Below are 13,207 nucleotides of genomic sequence, written 5' to 3'. Positions count from 1 at the left end.
ATTTGGTAAACTAAATGATCCAGTTTCAATACATTGACAAAATCTTTTAAAAACTTCGTTTTTGTCTCAGACATGTAATTTACAGCGTCAGTTTGCCTTGCCATGTTGTGTTAAATATTACAGTTTCATCATCGGCTTGTGAGGACTGATGTAGATTTACAATAGTAATACTTTTTTGCTGACATCATTTAAGATGGTTTACTTATACATAATACAAAGCGTCTAATTACACTTTTCTTTTTCACTGAAAGTACATATTTGTTATTAATATGTGATTTAACTATTTGTTGTTTAAAAAAGAATAAAATATAATTTTCTTTACTCCGAAATTTATTTCAACTCCACTTATGAGGCCATACCTCATCACCCCACCTATCTAACGAAATATAAAATTTAAAGACATACCCTTCAATTTTTTTAATCATGTAAAAACACATTCTTTTTTGTAGTTTCTTTTTTTTGTATTAAAATGTGTTTATTTCAATGACACAAATTTACATATTTAGTCATCTCCTATCTTTTTCTTTTTCTTTTTCTTTTTTTCTCTTTTTCGATTTCTTCTCCCCATCAACAGTTTTATCAAGTTCAGACCCAACACTTGTATCCACCTCAGTAACTACACTCTCTAGGAAAGCAAAGTGTGATATTTACACTTTAAGAAATATGCACAAGAAAAGGGTGGATCATTGAAAGAAGATGTATTTGTTTCAAATTATTGATGTAAAACTCTAATTGGTAGTTTATTTTTTATTTTTTTTTAAATAGCTTTAACAAATCACTGAGGTTTCTAACTGTTGATTTTACTCTTCCAATAGTGTAGGCGAGCTAATGTCATGTTAAAATAGCTAAATTGTGTTAATCTTGAAGCGATTCAGTTAATGTTCGATAACTTTTATTTTTATTTTGGTACGAAAAGTTTAGGACTGTTGTATTAAAATCATAAACATAATATTGCATGTTTTTCCAGGTATGAACAGCGGTGTATGTTTAACAGAGATTTAACAGCATTTATGCAAAATATAACGTATCATACACTGCATACAAACTTACTCTTAAGATGTGTGTGCATGTGCGAATTTGTGTATATGAGCGTGTGCGCGTTTGCGATTGTACGCTTGAGTGAGTGTGCATGTGCGCGTGTAAGTGTGTGCATGTATTTATTAAGTTTTATTTCTTGTAAATACTTTCTTTGTGAACATAAAGACAACAAAATGGTTGCTCAAGGAATTATCTAAAGAAGATCTGCATTTGTTTTCAATTTCCATTTTCTATCTAATTAGTCAAATGTTAAATTTGTCATAACCCAAACTCCGCTAATTCAATATTTAGTGATACCGAGATGAACCTCACCCCCTCCCACACCCCATCCCCTGTGTGTTGTTGTTGTTCACTCTAATTAAAATGGAATCAGTATTTTATTAACTTTATTTTTTGCATACAATAAATTACCAAAAAAATTTTTTGAAGGTTACAGCATTAATTAATCAAGTTTTTTTTTAATTTTTAAAATGAAATTTATCTTTATTTTCTAAGGGTACCATAAAAAAATATTTTAAAACTTTACACATTTACAAATGTAAAATAATATATTTTGACCAACTTATAAATTGCATTAATTAAATTAACAGTTTAAAATTATTTATTTATTATTTTGAAACAATTTAATCTACTGCTGTTTTATGCAATTTTTAACTTAAAGTTTTAAGTTGTTTCCCTTGATTGCTAAATAACAATCTGAAAAGAAATATATTTCTAAACTTTATATTTTCAACAATGCAATATGTTTTAAAACTTGTAAAACGCCTTCTAAAGTCTACAAGATTGCCTTAAAGTAGAGTTCCACTTTAAATTGGATGTTTATAAACAATAAACCTTTGAATAATTTTTCTAAATATCAGTAACGGAAAACACATTATACATTAATCATAATTTAAACAGTGTTACTCTCATAACATATTTCAAAAAAATGAATTCACAAAGCAATTAGCAAATATGATTGATCAATTGAAATCAGAAATCGTCTACTTCAAAATTAATGGACTCTACATATATTTCACAAAAGGTCCAAGGCGTTAAGTTTTTCAAACAGTTCATCCCTTTTGAACCAGTAGCTTACTGTGTGAACGGGGTACATGATAAGGCTTACAGTTTATGTAATGGCTAATGAAAAATATATGTTTGTCAAAAAAGAAGTTGTTGTGTGATACATATTTATGTTAACCTAAGCACAATAAAGTGGGGCGTGCCATATACGTTTATTTTTACTTCTGATTTCAGGGGCATCCATAAATGACGTCATGTTTTTTTGATGACTCACAAAAGACCAGGCCCTCACCCCTAAATGACGACATTTATTAATTGTTCATAAATATTCAATTAATTCATGTACTAAAATTATAAAAATAGTCTTACATGTCTTGTTTTATGAACAAGATTTGTCAAACTAATTAGCTATTTTTTTTTCTGTGTTCACAATGCATTATATTATTTGTACATGGAGAAAACAGTGCTTGAAAAGTATTAAATAATAAAAACAAATTATAACGCTGACGAATATATACCATTTTTATTGTAAAAAAATTGATAATTTGGTTTAAACGGCTGTAATTTTGTTGTTTCTTCATCTGATGCTGTACTGTTGGTCTCTGTTATAAATTTAATGTAGGAATTTCATTTATTGACTTCTATTTGTTGATTTTTTTCTAGTTTTAAATAATTTAAAGTCGATCGTTAGTTTGTTTTGGGTCTATAATTTTTGTCTTTTGTGTTGTTTGATTTTTTTCTGTATTGGTAATGTAGCTCTGCTGAAATATGTCGCAATTACCCTATTCTCTTTCATGTAGGCCTATATCTTTTTATGCGACGTATAGAGGCTGTAGAGTATCATCTATAAAAGTTTGATGAAATTCTTTAGTTAGTCCGTCTTATCTAGATGCTTTGATTAATTTAAAGCCATTGATTGTTTTCCCTAAGTCGTGCATGGTTAGAGGGTCGTTTATTTGGTCTTGATCTTCATCATTTTAACATTATTGTGAATTTTAGATATTTGTCTTGGGTTTCGTTGTTGGTTTCGTCTTTATAAATAGCTAATGACAGTAATCAGTGAAGCGTGCCTGATTTTTGTCCAAGTCTGCGCCGTTGTCGTGTGTTATGATTTGTATTGGTTTAGAATGGGCTGTATTTGCTATAATATTATGTTGTGGTGTGAGGGCTCTTCACTTCCTATTGTATATTCTCAACAACCATGTATATGTGACAGGTGAAGAAACTATGTACAATACTACACCACATATACCATATCCGATATATATCATACACGCGACTTATGTGCTTTTTTGTCATATATGAATTAAATATTAATACATCGATTAAAAAATATTATATTTACTGTTTCATCTTCTGATTAACTTTCGCAAAAGGATAAGCAATTTGACTTTTTTTAAAGTGTAGTATACTTACATAGCCATAAAACAAATGAAGTTACTTTAATATTGATGAGTTGGCCTGTATGGTTGGGTTGGCGGGGTCCGTGTACGTAATTTGGTAAACTAAATGATCCGGTTTTAATACATTGGCAAAATCTTTTAAAACCTTGTTTTTGTCTCAGACATGTAATTTACAGCGTCAGTTTACCTTGCCATGTTCTGTTTAGTTTTATGGTTTTCATAATCGGCTTGTGACGACTGATATAGATTTACAATAGTAATACTTTTTTTTCTGACATGTACTTTTATTCATTTAAGATGGTTTACTTATATATAACTAGGCATACTGCCTAGCTTCGCTTAGGTTTTTAAAAAACATTTGAGAATTTGAATACTTAATTATTTAGTGATGGATTGGGTGTGGAGTGCTTTAATAAGTTGAATTTAAACAGTAATGCTAACTTTAGAAAAAACATGTTTTTGTTCGTCATTTATGTTCAGTTCAAAGACAATTTTTGGAAAGTACGCAATGTATAACTTAAATGGAATTAGAACTACACAGGTTTCATGAACATTATATCTCATAGTTTATATTACATTGCTTTTTGAAATTAATTAATTAATTAATTTAATTAGGATACGTAACTAAATTAACAACTTAATTTTGTACTAAAACAAATGCTATACTTCGTCATTTTTTGTTTCTGTTTAAAATAGTATACAATTATTTGAAAAATAATAATTTTAAAAACGTTACCTCCCTTGAAAACTGAACGTATGACGTATGTCATTGTTTACTTATATTGTTTGCTTATATAAGAAATTACGTTATATGAACATATTTAACGACTATAATGGCTGTTTCCGACGGGAATAAAGTTTTTTTTGTTACCCTCCAGGGTCGGTCTACGACGTCACATAATATTAAGGGGATCGTTCGTCAATTTATTTATATATATATATATATATATATATATATATATATATATATATATATATATATATATATATATATATATATATATATATATATATATATCTCATATAATGAGAATTTCACTCAAGACCATCTTTTAGCCCTCGTCGAGGGCTTTGAGTCTGACCAACAGTTTTTCCATACGGCCTAGTCATCTATAGTAGTGTATGCAAAAACTTAGCATGATATACAGACATTAAGTAACCTAAAAATTGTGTTAAAATTTCCCTGTTTTTCCCATAAAATACAAAGATTATATAGGGAAATACAACTGGTCAGTTTTGACCGCTTTACGAAGTTTTCCCAGATATGCCGTGTTTTTTATGACACCCCTAGGTGTTCTTCTACCACCTCACAAAATACCAAGGGGGGTCGTCGGAGGAAATTTTTTTTTCCTAATAGAGCTCATATAAAGATAATTTCACTCGCGGTCACTTTTTAGCCCTCGTCGAGGGCTTTGAGTGTAACCGACAGTTTTCCCTAAAGTTCAAGCCATTGACCTAGGAGCATGCAAAAAATTAGCCAGATATACTGAGCTTAAGTACCCTAAAGTCTGCGTTGAAATGACCCTCTGTTTTTCCCATAAAATACAAAGATTATATAGGGAAATACAACTGGTCAGTTTTGACCGCTTTACGAAGTTTTCCCAGATATGCCGAGTTTTTTGTGACACCCCTAGGTGTTCTTCTACCACCTCACAAAATATCAAGGGGGGTCGTCGGAGGAAATTTTTTTTCGTAATAGAGCTCATATGAAGAGAATTTCACTCGCGGTCGATTTTTAGCCCTCGTCGAGGGCTTTGAGTGTAACCGACAGTTTTCCCTAAATGTCAAGCCATTGACCTAGGAGCATGCAAAAAATTAGCCAGATATACTGAGCTTAAGTACCCTAAAGTCTGCGTTGAAATTACCCTCTGTTTTTCCCATAAAATACAAAGATTATATAGGGAAATACAACTGGTCAGTTTTGACCGCTTTTCGAAGTTTTCCCAGATATGCCGTGTTTTTTATGACACCCCTAGGTGTTCTTCTACCACCTCACAAAATATCAAGGGGGGTCGTCGGAGGAAAATTTTTTTCGTAATAGAGCTCATATAAAGAGAATTTCACTCGCGGTCACTTTTTAGCCCTCGTCGAGGGCTTTGAGTGTAACCGACAGTTTTCCCTAAAGGTCAAGCCATTGACCTAGGAGCATGCAACAATTTAGCCAGATATACTGAGCTTAAGTACCCTAAAGTCTGCGTTGAAATGACCCTCTGTTTTTCCCATAAAATACAAAGATTATATAGGGAAATACAACTGGTCAGTTTTGACCGCTTTACGAAGTTTTCCCAGATATGCCGAGTTTTTTGTGACACCCCTAGGTGTTCTTCTACCACCTCACAAAATATCAAGGGGGGTCGTCGGAGGAAATTTTTTTTCGTAATAGAGCTCATATAAAGAGAATTTCACTCGCGGTCACTTTTTAGCCCTCGTCGAGGGCTTTGAGTGTAACCGACAGTTTTCTCTAAAGGTCAAGCCATTGGCCTAGGAGCATGCAAAAAATTAGCCAGATATACTGAGCTTAAGTACCCTAAAGTCTGTGTTGAAATGACCCTCTGTTTTTCCCATAAAATACAAAGATTATATAGGGAAATACAACTGGTCAGTTTTGACCGCTTTACGAAGTTTTCCCAGATATGCCGAGTTTTTTGTGACACCCCTAGGTGTTCTTCTACCACCTCACAAAATATCAAGGGGGGTCGTCGGAGGAAATTTTTTTTCGTAACAGAGCTCATATAAAGAGAATTTCACTCGCGGTCACATTTTAGCCCTCGTCGAGGGCTTTGAGTGTAACCGACAGTTTTCCCTAAAGGTCAAGCCATTGACCTAGGAGCATGCAAAAATTAGCCAGATATACTGAGCTTAAGTACCCTAAAGTCTGCGTTGAAATGACCCTCTGTTTTTCCCATAAAATACAAAGATTATATAGGGAAATACAACTGGTCAGTTTTGACCGCTTTACGAAGTTTTCCCAGATATGCCGAGTTTTTTGTGACACCCCATGGGGTTCTCCTACCACCTCACAAAATTTCAAGGGGGGTCGTCGGAGGAAATTTTTTTTCGTAATAGAGCTCATATAAAGAGAATTTCACTCGCGGTCACTTTTTAGCCCTCGTCGAGGGCTTTGTGTCAAACCGACAGTTTTCCCTAAAGGTCAAGCCATTCACCTAAGAGTATGCAAAAAATTAGTCAGATTTTCTATCTAATTAGTCAAATGTTAAATTTGTCATAACCCAAACTCCGCTAATTAACTCACTCTAATTAAAATGGAATCATTATTTTATCAACTTTATTTTTTGCATACAATAAATTACCAAAAAAAAATTTTAAGAGGTTGGAATTAATTAATCAAGTTTTTTTTTTATTTTGAAAAGAAACTTATCTTTATTTTCTAAGGGTAACATAAAAAAAAATATTTTAAAACTTTACACATTTACAAATGTAAAATAATATATTTTGACCAACTTATAAATTGCATTAGTTAAATTAACAGTTTAAAATTATTTATTTATTATTTTGAAAAAATTTAATCTACTGCTGTTTTATGCAATTTTTAACTTAAAGTTTTAATTTGTTTTCCTTGTTTGCTAAATAACATAATCTGAAAAGAAATATAGTTCTAAACTTTCTATTTTTAACAATGCAATATGTTTTAAAACTTGTAAAACGCCTTCTTAAGTCTACAAGTTTGCCTTAAAGTAGAGTTCCACTTTAAATTGGATGTTTATAAACAATAAACCTTTGAATAATTTTTCTAAATATCAGTAAAGGAAAACACATTATACATTAATCATAATTTAAACAGTGTTACTCTCATAACATATTTTTAAAAAAATGAATTCACAAAGCAATTAGCAAATTGATCAATTGAAATCAGAAATCGTCTACGTCAAAATTAATGGACTCTACCTATATTTCACAAAAGGTCCAGGGAGTTAAGTTGTTCAAACAGTTCATCCCTTTTAAACCAGTAGCTTACTGTGTGAACGTTGTACATGATAAGGCTTACACTTTATGTAATGGCTAATGAAAAATATATATTTGTCAAAAAATAAGTTGTTGTGTGATACATATCTCTGTTAACCTAAGCACAATTAAGTGGCGCGGGCCATTTACGTTTATTTTTACTTCTGATTTCAGGGGCATCCATAAATGACGTCATGTTTTTTTGATGACTCACAAAAGACCAGGCCCTCACCCCTAAATGACGACATTTATTAATTGTTCATAAATATTCAATTAATTCATGTACTAAAATTATAAAAATAGTCTTACATGCCTTGTTTTATGAACCAGATTTGTCAAACTAATTAGCTATTTTTTTTCTGTGTACACAATGCATTATATTATTTGTACATGGAGAAAACAGTGCTTGAAAAGTATTAAATAAAAAAAAATTTATAACGCTGACGAATATATACCATTTTTATTGTAAAAAAATTGATAATTTGGTTTAAACGGCTGTAATTTTGTTGTTTCTTCATCTGATGCTGTACTGTTGGTCTCTGTTATAAATTTAATGTAGGAATTTCATTTATTCACTTCTATTTGTTGATTTTTTTCTAGTTTTAAATAATTTAAAGTCGATCGTTAGTTTGTTTTGGGTCTATAATTTTTGTCTTTTGTGTTGTTTGATTTTTTTCTGTGTTGGTAATGTAGCTCTGCTAAAATATGTCGCAATTACCCAATTGTCTTTCATGTAGGCCTATATCTTTTTATGCGACGTATATTGGCTGTAGAGTATCATCTATAAAAGTTTGATGAAATTCGTTAGATAGTCCGTCTTGTCTAGATGCTTTGATTAGCTTTAAGACATCGAATGTTTTACCTAAATCTTGCATGGTTAGATGGTCGCTGATTTTGTCTTGCTATTCGTCTTTTAATTTTGTTGTGAATTTTAGATATTTGTCTTGGGTTTCGTTGTTGGTTTCGTCTTTATAAATAGCTAACGGCAGTAATCAGTGAAGCGTGCCTGATTTTTGTCCAAGACTGCGCCGTTGTCGTGTGTTATGATTTGTATTGGTTTAGAATGGGCGTGTATTTGCTATAATATTATGTTGTGGTGTGAGGGCTCTTCACTTCCTATTGTATATTCTCAACAACCATGTATATGTGACAGGTGAAGAAACTATGTACAATACTACACCACATATACCATATCCGACATATATCATACACGCGACTTATGTGCTTTTTTGTCATATATGAATTAAATATTAATACATCGATTAAAAAATATTATATTTACTGTTTCATCTTCAGATTAACTTTCGCAAAGGATAAGCAATTTGACTTTTTTAAAGTGTAGTATACTTACATAGCCATAAAACAAATGAAGTTACTTTAATATTGATGAGTTGGCCTTGTCAAAGGGTAGAACACTCGGGTCCCGAAAGATGTCCTTGAGTTTACCCCGGGTATCTAACGGTAGGGAAAGTAAAGGCGATAAGGCTTACAGCTTAACACACTCTCTTTTCAATGCTGAAGTCATACGAACAGGTAAACTCTACATCATCTACTACATGTAGGTTAGGTTTTAAAAGGTAATTTTAGTTTCTTTTTTTAATTTTATGTCGGTTGCATTAAGTCCTGCTTTTAAATCCTGATATTCAAAATAATGTTTTTAAGCGGTATTTAATTTTAAAATTGTTTGTGTAAATATCATTTTATAAGTGGGAGCTCATCACCACCGTGAAGAATTATCTTATCTTTACAGTGAAGTTTGAGCTTAATCCACCCCCCCCCCCCCATTTCGTCCACAAAAGTCTACTTTATTCGACCCACCCCTCTCCTCCTCCTCCTTGTGGACGTCATACACGGTTGACCCCAACGGTCTATCAAATATAATGCGGGGCTGGTGACGGTGGGGAGAATATAAGGAAGGCATTTGGATGGAGCACTACAAGAATTTTTTTCGACTACCCGTTACAGATTTTGGAAAGCATTAGAAAAACGAAATAGATATCAGAAGAATAAAGCAGGTGACATCTTTTTTTTTTTTTTAAATAGTTTATTATCAATTTATTTCAATTCTTTGACAGCTAAACCTGGGGGTAAAGATTGTCTAAGTTTCTCAGCCTTTTCTCTGTCCTGGATCACCAATGTATACAGATAGCGACTGCAGCGAACTTTGAACTTCACATTGTCCTTGTTCTTCTTGATTTTGACAGACTTGGCATCTTTACTCCTTGCTGTTAAAAGGAAATCCTTTATTTCTTGTATTTGTATTTGTTGACATCTTAACGATTGATAATTACTTTTCATTTTCGCATTATTGTAGCTTAAGTAGTTTACAGAAATGATGGGTTTTACAATTGTAAAAGTGAATTTGTTAATTTAGTTACATAAAAGATATATATTGTAGAAAATAAGTAATAAAAACTTTATTTTTTGGTTTATAAAAATAAGTTTGTAAACAATTTTGATTGTAAAAATGTTTGTAAAACAAATAAATCTATTGATATTTAAATGACCTTAAAAGCATAGTTGTGTGATCTCTACTTTGAAACAGCTTAACTTTTTGACAGTTTTTATCTTGTTCTATCCCCTGACCCCCCCCCCCCCCACCACACACACACAGACACACACATTACCTATATGTCCTTGACAATAAAAACCACATTTGTTACAGTTAGATCACTTTAAAAAATTAAAAATAAAAACATCAAATATAAAGATCTTATTCTTAAGGTAAGAATAACGTATTCTATAATTGGTTTCGATCGGTACGGTACATACGTTTAGCGGCAAGACATGCATTACCTTGGTAACCGTTAGTTATTAATTTGATACTGGTAATGTTGAGAGGGCGTATAGTGTAACATAAACCACAAGGGTTAAGGTTAGGTTCATGGGTTAAAGTAAGATTGGTCTCGTAGGTTTAGTATATAGAAATTCAAATTGTGTATGTTCAGGCATGTAATTTAATGTCATATAATAACAAAACTGCTAGAAATGTGATGTGTCGTTTATTTAAGTTATGTGTCCCCCATGATACATGAGCTATAAAATATTTAAAGCTAAAAATACAATTTTGAGTACCACAAAAAGGCTACGTTCGTATGTTAAAGTCAGACAGGTCTCTTAGGTTTAGTTCATGGTAATTCTATGTTTGTCAAAAATCATAATAAGAGCTAGACATGTGATTTGTCGTTAGTTGTCGCCCTAGTGTATAATGATACATTAGCTACAAACATATTTGAAACTAAAAATACAATTTAGAATACTAAAAAAAAAAACATTTTATGTACCTGAGCTAGTGGAAAAGTTTTGTGCTTTGGATTCCCGTGAAATATCCAATTATTATAATCATCATTCATTGCGGTACAAAGGGACGCAACCACACTATTCCATCATCACCGGTTGTGGGTGATTCCTCCAAGTCAGGTCCTTGATATACCGACTGCTTCTGCTTCATCGACAATTGTATTAATTTAAGATGTTTTACTTAGTCTTATACATCATACAAAGCGTCTAATTACATTTTTCTTTCAATTAAAAAAATGCATATTTGTGATTAATATGTAATTTAACTGTTATTAAAAAAAGGAATAAAAGAAAAAAAGAATAAATTTTCTTATCTCCGAAATTTATTTTAACTCCACTTATGAAGCCATACCCCAGGGGTCGGCAACCTGCGGATCGAGCTCCTTCCACAAATATTAATAGTTATGTTATTTCATTTTCAAAACTCATATTATAATGTAAAGAAAAACAACTTTAAACATAATTAAAACACGTATCAGAGAACATTGAGAATATGTGAAGTAGAAAGTATATGGACAGCTGACAGCAGCTTGGGCACCAGGCCCAGCCCCTCAGCCCCTTGGCAACAGACCCATGTTTGCCACTGCCCAAGGGTCGACTTTTTCGAAGAAAAAATGAACAGCTTCTAAAGTGGATTGGGATAGTCCTATGGTTATATTATTTGATTACTAAGTTTATTATTCTGTCGAAACGTGTGTATGCTTTTATATGAATAAAAATTATTTCATATTTAAAACTATTTATTTAAAAACACAAATCACAATTATTTACTTAATCCTAATCAAATAATAATATATTGAAATAAAAATGTTAGTGGCTCTTTAAAAACTGGGAAATTTTGAAAATTGTTACTTTTGGCTCTTCCGTCTCAAAAGGTTGCCGACCCCTGCCATACCCCATCAGTCCACCCATCCCAGTGAAAAAGACATAGATCTACCCTTAAATTTTTATTTGTTTATTTTTTTTTTTTATTTTTTTTTTATTTTTTTTTTTAATTTTTTTTTTATATTGTAATTTATTGTTGTTAATTTTTTTTTTTTTTTTTTTTTTTTTTTTTTTTTTTTTAACAGTAATAATCATTTATTTGATAGATTTTACACAGCATCAAAGACATGAACATCAATTGCATATATAATAATCAAATGGAGAAAATTAAATGGCATAAGAACTAGACTAAAATAAGGTGTGCAAACTAGGTTTCTCTTGACTGCTTAGTTTACTGTGCTTTGTCCTTAGCTGAGGAGTCAAAAGTTCACATTGTAGACAGAAATAGAAACCACCGTGGGAGAAGTGTCTCTGTAATACACATTACTGATCTATCATTCCAAAACTTTCCATGACATAAAATTGACCCTTGGCAAAGAGGGCACGCTACCTTGAAAAATCCGCCAGTCCGGTTGAGTGGAGGGAAGTGTGTGGGGGGGGGGGGGGGAGGGTGAGGTGTGTATCTCTTTCTACCATTCAGGTTGTGCACTTTTAAAAACCTGGGAAACAGAAGACTGTTCTAATGTTAAATTACTTGGGGGCTGATCGAGTGATGTTTTGCTTGAGACTGTCGATATTAATTATGCGTCTAGTTTATTTGCTTCTTCTGTAGTTCCAATTTTAGTTTCCTGTAAAAGTAGGATGTCTATATTGTGTTTATTTATTATGTTGTTTATATAATGTGTTTTGTCCCTAGCCCCCCTGATGTTCAATGTTGCCAGAGTTAGCATGAATTATTTGGGGTTTTCTTTCGAACATCTGTTTCTGGAGGGCTGGATGGTGGTGGTCTTTTAATTCCAAACCTTCCAGCCGTTGGTTTGCTATCCCGTTGGGCCCTGGTCACGAACCTTTGAGGTGGCTTTACTATAGGTAATTGCTTTTTACTTGAACTGATTGATAGTCAGATATTAAAAATATTTAAATTACATATATATTTGTAAAGATCTATGTTCGAAAACAATTTAATCTGTAAAATACAACCAGTGACTTTGGATTAATTTCATCTCTACTTATTTAAACTCGTGTGTATTTCCATTTGGAACATTGTGTGTGTGTTATTTTTTTTTCTTCACATTTTATACATTGTAAGTACTTTTTTCTTTTTTATTTCTTGTGTATGTTGCCTGGTCCCGGGTGGGCCTCACGCACAACTATGTCGGAAAAATACATCAAACGGCTATTCCTGCCTAAGTTTGGCATGGCAGGACATGCACCAAAAACTCTAGAGATTTTCATAGAAGAGGGTTTTTCTTTAGCTACTCTCACAGCTGACGAACTAAAAAGAGAGCTATGTATGTTATGTAGCCTATCACCAGCTGAATTTGAAGGTCTGTATAACTATGGGACACTGCGTAAATGGTATGTCACCATTAGATCAAAGGAACTATATGAGAAAATGCACCTAAAAGAATTTCACAGAGATTTGCCACCTGGAGTAACATCCAGATACAGAGTGCAGAGAATATCAATAACCCACGCCGATAAATCTGGGCAAAGGGGCATGCTGAAATGGC

Source organism: Physella acuta, unplaced genomic scaffold (genome assembly GCF_028476545.2).
Source record: "Physella acuta isolate Inbredline_101_S28 unplaced genomic scaffold, ASM2847654v3 ptg000600l, whole genome shotgun sequence".
Taxonomy (NCBI): Eukaryota; Metazoa; Mollusca; class Gastropoda; family Physidae; genus Physella; species Physella acuta.
The sequence above is the reverse complement of the archived record's forward strand: the minus strand, read 5'-3'. Positions refer to the sequence as shown.